The following is a 7,887-nucleotide window of genomic DNA, read 5'->3' on the forward strand; positions in this document are numbered from 1 at the left end:
GCGTTCAATTCAGTTCAGTTCAGTTGCTCAGTCATGTCTCACTCTTTGCGACCCCATGAACTGCAGCACGCCAGACCTCCCTGTCTATCACCAACTCCCAGAGTTTACTCAAACACATGTCCATTGAGTTGCTGATGCCAGTCAACAATCTAATCCTCTGTCATCCCCTTCTTCTCCTGCCCTCAATCTTTCCCAGCATCAGGGTCTTTTCCAATGAGTCAGTTCTTTGCATCAGGTGGCCAAAGTATTGGAGTTTGAGCTTCAGCATCAGCCCTTCCAATGAATATTCAGGACTGATTTCCTTTAGGATGGACTGGTTGGATCTCCTTGCAGTTCAAGGGACTCTCAAGAGTCTTCTCCAACACCACAGTTCAAAAGCATCAATTTTTTTGGCACTCAGCTTTCTTTATAGTCCAACTTTCACATCCATCCATGACTAATGGAAAAACCATAGGTTTGACTAGACAGATCTTTGTTGGCAAAGCAATGTCTCTAGTTTTTAATATGCTGTCGAGGTTGGTCATAGCTTTTCTTCCAAGGAGCAAGAGTCTTTTAATATCATGGCTGCAGTCACTATCTGCAGTGATTTTGGAGGACCACAAAAATAAAGTCTGACACTGTTTCCCCACCTATTTGACATGAAGTGATGGGGCTAGATGCCATGATCTTAGTTTTCTGAATCTTGAGCTTTCAGCCAACTTTTTCACTCTCCTCTTTCAATTTCATCAAGAGGGTCTTTAGTTCTTCACTTTCTGCCATAAGGGTGGTGTCATCTGCATATCTGAGGTTACTGATATTTCTCCCGGCAATCTTGATTCCAGCTTGTGCTTCCTCCAGCCCAGCGTTTCTCATGATGTACTCTGCATATAAGTTAAATAAGTAGGGTGACAGTATACACACTTGGTGAACTCCTTTCTCTATTTGGAACCAGTCTGTTGTTCCATGTCCAGTTCTAACCGTTGCTTCCTGACCTGCATACAGGTTTCTCAAGAAGTAGGTCAGGTGGTATGGTATTCCCATCTCTTTCATAATTTTCCACAGTTTCTTGAGATCCACACAGTCAAACCATTTGGCATAGTCAATAAAGCAGAAGTAGATGTTTTTCTGGAACTCTCTTCCTTTTTTGATGATCCAATGGATGCTGACAATTTGATCTCTGGTTCCTCTGCCTTTTCTAAATCCAGCTTGAACATCTGGAAGTTCATGGTTCATGTACTATTAAAGCCTGGCTTGGAGAATTTTGAGCATTATTTTGCTAGTGTGTGAGATGAGAGCTATTGTGCTGTAGTTTGATCATTCTTTGGCATTGCCTTTCTTAAGGATTGGAATAAAAAGTGAACTTTTCCAGTCTTCTGGCCACTGCTGAGTTTTCCAAATTTGCTGGCATATTGAGGGCAGCACTTTCACAGCATCATCTTTCAGGATTTGAAATACCTTGCCTGGAATTCCATCACCTCCACTAGCTTTGTTCATGGTGATGCTTCCTAAGGCCCACTCAACTTTGCATTCCAGGATGCCTGGCTCTAGGTGAGTGATCATACCATTCGTGATTATCTGGGTGATGAAGATTTTTTTTTTTTTTTTAAATACTTCTTCTGTGTATTCTTGCCACCTATTTCTAATATTGTTTGCTTCTGTTAGATCCATACTCTTTCTTCCCTTTAGGGTACCCATTTTGTATGAAATGTTCTCTTGGTATATCTAATTTTCTTGAAGAGATGTCTAGTCTTTCCCATTCTATTGTTTGCCTCTATTTCTTTGCACTGATCACTGAGGAAGGCTTTCTTATCACTCCTTGCTATTCTTTGGAACTCTGCATTCAATTTGGTATATCTTTCTTTTCTCTTTTGCTTTTCACTTCTTTTCACAGCTATTTGCAAGGCCTCCTCAGACAAACATTTTGCCTTTCTTACATTTCTTTTTCTTGGGGATATTCTTGATCCCTGCCTCCTGTACAGTGTCATGAACCTCTGTCCATAGTTCTTCAGGCACTCTGCCTATCAGATCTAATCCCTTCAATCTATTTGTCACTTCCACTGTATAATTGTAAGGAATTTGATTTAGGTCATACCTGAATGATCTAGTAGTTTTCCCTATTTTCTTCAATTTAAGTCTGAATTTGACAATTAAGAGTTCATTGTCTGAGCCACAGTCAGCTTCTGGTACTGGTATTGTTTTTGCTGACTGTATAGAGCTGCTCCATCTTTGGCTGCAAATAATATTATCAATGGTGAGTCAGACTTGCCCATGAGTGTTCAGGAGTCCTTGGTGGTGGCGTGGGTTGGCATTGGCCTGCCGCAGGCTTGGAGCACTGAGTCTAGTGTGTGCATGGAGCTTTTGAAGGAGGTCGCCATTATCTTCATTACCTGCACCATAGTTTGGCCCCAGGCAAATAACAGGGAGGATTGGTATTAGTCTTCTTTAAATGATTGACAGAATTTACCAGTAAGACCCTCTATTTCTGGAATTTTCATTATTTTTGAAGCTTTTGATTACTGAATTAGCTTTCTTAGTTCAGTAACTCAGTTGTGTCCAACTCTTCGCAACCCCTTGACCTGTAGCCTACCAGGCTCCTCCATCAATGGGATCTCCCAGGCATGAATACTGGAGTGGGTTGCCAAATTGTTCTGTTCAGATTTTTTATTTCTTCATGAGTCAACTTGGTGGGTTGTCTGTTTCTAGGAATTTATTCCTTTCTTCTATGGTGTCCACTTTGTTGGTGTTTAATTTTTTATAGTACTCTCTTACAATCCTTTGTATTGGTATGGTATCCACTGTAATGTTTCCTTTTTCATTTATAATTTTGAGTCTTTGTTTCTCTTTTCTTAGTCTAGCTAACAGTATATCAATTTTGCTTATCTTTTCAAAACAATAACATTTAGTTTCATTGATTTTTTTTCTAATTTTTTAAGTCTTCATTTTTGTACTAATCTTTGCTATACTTCCTCCTGCTAATACATTCTTCCTAGTGTTGTGAGCAGTGGAATAGCTGGTTCTTATTACTTCTTTGGTGCTTGCTTTGGCAGCACATGCACTGAAAATTGGAATGATGCAGAGAAGATTAGCATGGCCCCTTTTTAAGGATGACACTCGCTTTTTGAAGCATCCCATCATTCTAACTTATATAACTGTGTTTGTTGTGCTTAGTCACAGGAATTGAACTGGGGTCTCCTGCATTGCGGGTGTATTCTTTACCAGCTGAGCTACCAGGGGAGCCCCAAATTATACAGTGCTATATGTCAATTATATCTCAATAAAACTGGAATAAGAAAAAAATTGCTTCTTTGTTTGGTATCTTGTGAGAGTGGGACTCACAAACAGAACCAGACATTTGGGAACCTCTCTCTTGGCAGCAGCTAATAAGCTGGGGTGCTAGGATATGCGTAGAAGCTCCTTCAAGGAATTTTCCTGGAGCTGACTGGAGGGAGAAGGCAAGGGTGGTGTCTATAAGTAGCACTGGTCTCTAGATGGCCTCTCACTCATCCCCTAGAGCCTGTCATTTTCATGTGGATGTTTTCCCCTTTGTCTATTCTGTTATAATATTTTCTAGATTTTTTTTTTCAAAGAGAATTGTTTCACGTGTGTTCTTTCAAAGAGAAAGAATATTCAGTGTGTTAGGGGATCTCAGAAGCCTCCTATATTGCCATCTTGCTTGCCCCTTTAGTACATTCTTAGGCGTAGTTCTTGTCAAGTCTCTTTAAGGCCAACATGAACATGAAGGTCAGCCCACCTCAACTTAACAATGACTCTCACGACATCTCTAACAATATTTAAAGACAGACCATCCATCTTAAACAAGAGAGAGGCTGACCAGTTGTACACAATTTCCCATTACTTACTCATTCATGTGGCCCAGACAAAATTTAATTAGCCTTCTCTCCTCCTTTAATCCTATGAACCTTAGCTTTACTCCCATTTTTAAGGAATTACTAAGAGACAGTATATGCTCCCTTAGAAGCTCACTCTGATAATTAGCTGGTCACAGCAAGAAACATTCCCTATTCAATCAGCCCAGTCATGCTATCTGCTCATGCCCACCTGCTTGAGTGATTTCCCCTCAAAGTTCTTGCTGACCTTGCTTACTCCTCCCTATTCAAGAAAAGCTTTTTTTTTTTTTTTTTCCCTGTTTGATTTTGAGATGCTTGCAGATTTCAAGGTCTGAGTGTTCTTCCTTTTACAATAGTCTTTTCAAATAGTTTTTCTTCAGCCAAGTTCAGGTTTGATTTAACAATATATTTAAAATATAAAGCAAAACAAAATAAAAAAAACTGTGATGATGTTACTTTTTCATATCCACTGATTAAAATCCTGCATATATACTTCTTTATTTCATGCAGAATTCCATGGGATTGATAGCCACCTTATTAAATTAGTAGATTGTGTTTACAGGAACTATGTAGAAAGCGTCATCAGTTTGGTAGCATTTCAATTTGCAAGTTGTTTTGGGGGTACATACGTGTTAACCTGGGGTTCCCTGGTGGCTCAGACAATATTTAATAATGTTAATGTAGTATTATTTTATATAAGAATGTATATTTTTATCTAAAAATCTAAATTTAGATTTATAGATTTATATTATTTAAATCTAAATTTATAGCAAAATCTAAGATTTTTCACTTGCTTTTTAAGACTTAGATCATAAAAGGGAACAAATTAGCAATAATAGAAGTGGTAAGAAGAGGTAAGACAGGGCTGATTTTGTCATTCAATAGTTTTACATATTTGTTTCATTAGCAAGAGTTAAAAATAAAGTGAACACTAAGATGGTGATTTTCAAACTCTTTTCAATCAAAAGCTTGGGTGCTGTGAGTTATCTCTTGTCATAGAGTTCTAAGTACAGGATTTGGTGTCGAATAGTCTAGAATTAAATTTGCTGTTGACACCTATTTCTGTCACCTTGAGACCCTGACACAACCTTTCGAGCCTCTGATCTCTCATTTGTGAGCTGTGGCATAAACACCACTCTTCGGGCTATTATGTGGTAAATAGAGATAACTAGGTGCTTAAAATGTTAAAGGTTATTCCTTAAATAAAAGATTATGGCAAAAATGTATAATAATCTATCTTCCAGATGTTTTCTACAAATGGACTCAGGACAACAACGAAACTTGAGATTCCAGATTTGAATTTAAGAAGAAAAAAAGGATTTAAGAGATCTACTTTGAAGGTAAGAGACTTGCATTAGAGTTCCAGCCTTGACACTAATAAGGTATGTTACTTTGTCTTCTGAAAAATATATTGTTGAGCATGTATTAGTAATATGCCCCAGCAAAGTGATGAATGCTGAGGATAGGTTGTGATATGTGATAAAGCCCTTCCCTTTTGGAGCTTACATTTCCTCATCCATAAAATGAGTGACTTAAATTTTAAATAATGATCATTTTGTTAAAAGTTCCTATAATTTCTAAATAACAAATACTTTGCCAGAGTGATCTTGGCTCTTTGGTTAACATTCAACTACCATGAAGAAAGAATAGTCAACAATATGCACCTAGGGCATAAGTCTGCACCTGGGCCTAACGTAAGGATTTTTGATATTGTATCTTGATTTTGTAAAAAGAGGAAAATAAAGAACTGGGACAAAAGTTGGGTTGAGAATATGGAGGACAATGAAGAATACTATGTATTAGCATCTCAAGACTATGCATATTAATCCTAGAATATATTCCATGTGTGTCTACTTCTCATCATTTCAGCTTCTTCTACCATCCTTGTCCTAATTTCTACTCTCTCTTGACTGTACTATAGTGTAGGCTTGTTGATTTTATTCATTAATCTCTAAGCTAACATTTTGCCTTGTCAACGAAAAATTAACCACTTGATCTATGAAAGATGAAAATTTTTATTTGAGTCATATTTGAGGATTATAACCCTGGAAGAGCATATCAGAAAACTCTGAGAACTGTCCCATCAGTTAGAAGTCAAGCCACAGTTACATAACTTTTTTTTTTTTTTTTTTGGAGACAGGGCTGCATGTCAAATGAGATAATATTGACAGTTTACATAATCCAGATTTAACCATCACTGTGATGGGTTATGTGATCCTTTGCAAGGTCAAGAAGGAATGCTATCCTTTAACAAACTGTCCTGACGATAGGAGAAAGTTGTTCTTTATGCTTCAACAGGTATCCCTGCCGATAGGCAAATTTTGGCTGATGTGTAATGCAGATATACAAAGCAAAGTGCAGGGAGAGAGGAGGTCAAAGAGCAGAGGAGAATATTTATGTTGAAATTTTTCTTGTTTTTACATAAAATATGAATTTTAATTCACAGCCTCCACCCCCTACAGTACATTTTAAATGAGTAACCAGAATAGCATTTTAAAAATAATCATATCCTTTGATTTTCTACCTAAAAGCTTAAATGGCTTTCCAGCACAATTAAAACAAGAAACAAAACCTCATCAGCCTTTTACAATGTGGCCCTGACCTGTGTGTCTCACTCTGGCCTGTCTCACTCCCCTCATTTCCCTCATACCTCAGTTTAGTTCAGTTCAGTCACTCAGTTCTGTCCAACTTTTTACAACCCCATGGACTGCAGCACGCCAGGCTTCCTTGTCCATCACCAATTCCCAGAGCTTGCTCAAACTCATGTCCATCGAGTCGGTTATACCATCCAGCCACCTCATCCTCTGTCGTCCCCTTCTCCTCCTGCCCCCAATCCCTCCCAGCATCAGGGTCTTTTCCAATGAGTCAGCTCTTCACATCAGGTGGCCAAAGTATTGGAGTTTCAGCTTCAGCATCAGTACTTCCAATGAACACCCAGGACTGATCTCCTTTAGGATGGACTGGTTGGATCTCCTTGCAGTCCAAGGGACTCTCAAGAGTCTTCTCCAACACCACAGAACAAAAGCATCAATTCTTTGGTGCTCAGCTTTCTTCACAGTCCAACTCTCACATCCATACATGACCACTGGAAAAACCATAGCCTTGACTAGTCGGACCTTTGTTGGCAAAGCAATGTCTCTGCTTTTTAATATGCTGTCTAGGTTGGTCATCACTTCCCTTCCAAGGAGTAAGCACACTGTAGGTGGGTATACTAGTCAGGGGTCTCCAGGTGAGCAGAACCAGTGGAATAGATGTAGATGCAGATGTAAATGTAGAAAGAGAGGCAAAGGCGGAGATTCGAGAGAGAGCTATATCATCACAGGGGTTGGCTCAGGCTGCTCTGGAGGCCAAGGAGTCCCGTGACCTGCCGTGATGTTCAGTGCAAGCTGGAGCCCCAGGACAACCACTGGTGCATTTCAGCCTGTGGGAAGAACTGAGAACCAGGGCCCACTGGTCTAGGTCCCAGGGTTAAGAGTGTAGAGAACCCGGAGCTCCAGGGCTTGAGGGGAGAAGAGGATGAATGTCCAGGCTCAGAAAGAGAAAGAGAAATTGCCCTTCTCCCATCATTTTCTTCTATTCGGGCCCTCAAGGACTGGATGGTGGCCACCCACACTGCTGAGGACCGATCGTCTTTCCTCATTCTCCTGATTCAGATTTGATCTCTTTTGAAAACGCCAGCTTCCAAGGCGTTCCTTAGCCTAGTCAGGCTAACTTGTAAAACTAATCGTCACAGTGGCTGTTTTTACTTATTTATGTACCGTTTGTTCCCGTTACATCCACATAAAATACATACTGAAAATGTACATTCTTTCTAAATTATTTATTTTTTTGGAGCAGAGTTGATTTACAATGTTGTGTCAGCCTCAGGTATACGGGAAAGTGATTCAATTACACATAAGCATAGATTTATTCTTTTTCGGATTCTCTTCTCAAATTGGTTATTGCAAAACATGAAGTAGAGTTCCCTGTGCTATACAGTAGGTTCTTGTTTGTGCCTGTCTTATACAAGCAGTGTGTGCATGTTCATCCCAAGGTCCTAATTTATTCCTCCCCGACCTGT

At 39.3% G+C, this 7,887-nt stretch overlaps 1 non-coding gene across 1 annotated transcript; it reads left to right on the top strand.

Moving 5' to 3' along the window:
* The first annotated feature begins 3,010 nt into the window (after positions 1–3,010).
* Positions 3,011–3,117, top strand: LOC122441101. The gene has a single exon (XR_006269244.1). It is a non-coding gene; the product is annotated as a U6 spliceosomal RNA (small nuclear RNA).
* Positions 3,118–7,887: the final 4,770 nt, after the last annotated feature.

This window comes from Cervus canadensis, chromosome 4, assembly GCF_019320065.1.
Source record: "Cervus canadensis isolate Bull #8, Minnesota chromosome 4, ASM1932006v1, whole genome shotgun sequence".
Classification (NCBI taxonomy): Eukaryota; Metazoa; Chordata; class Mammalia; order Artiodactyla; family Cervidae; genus Cervus; species Cervus canadensis.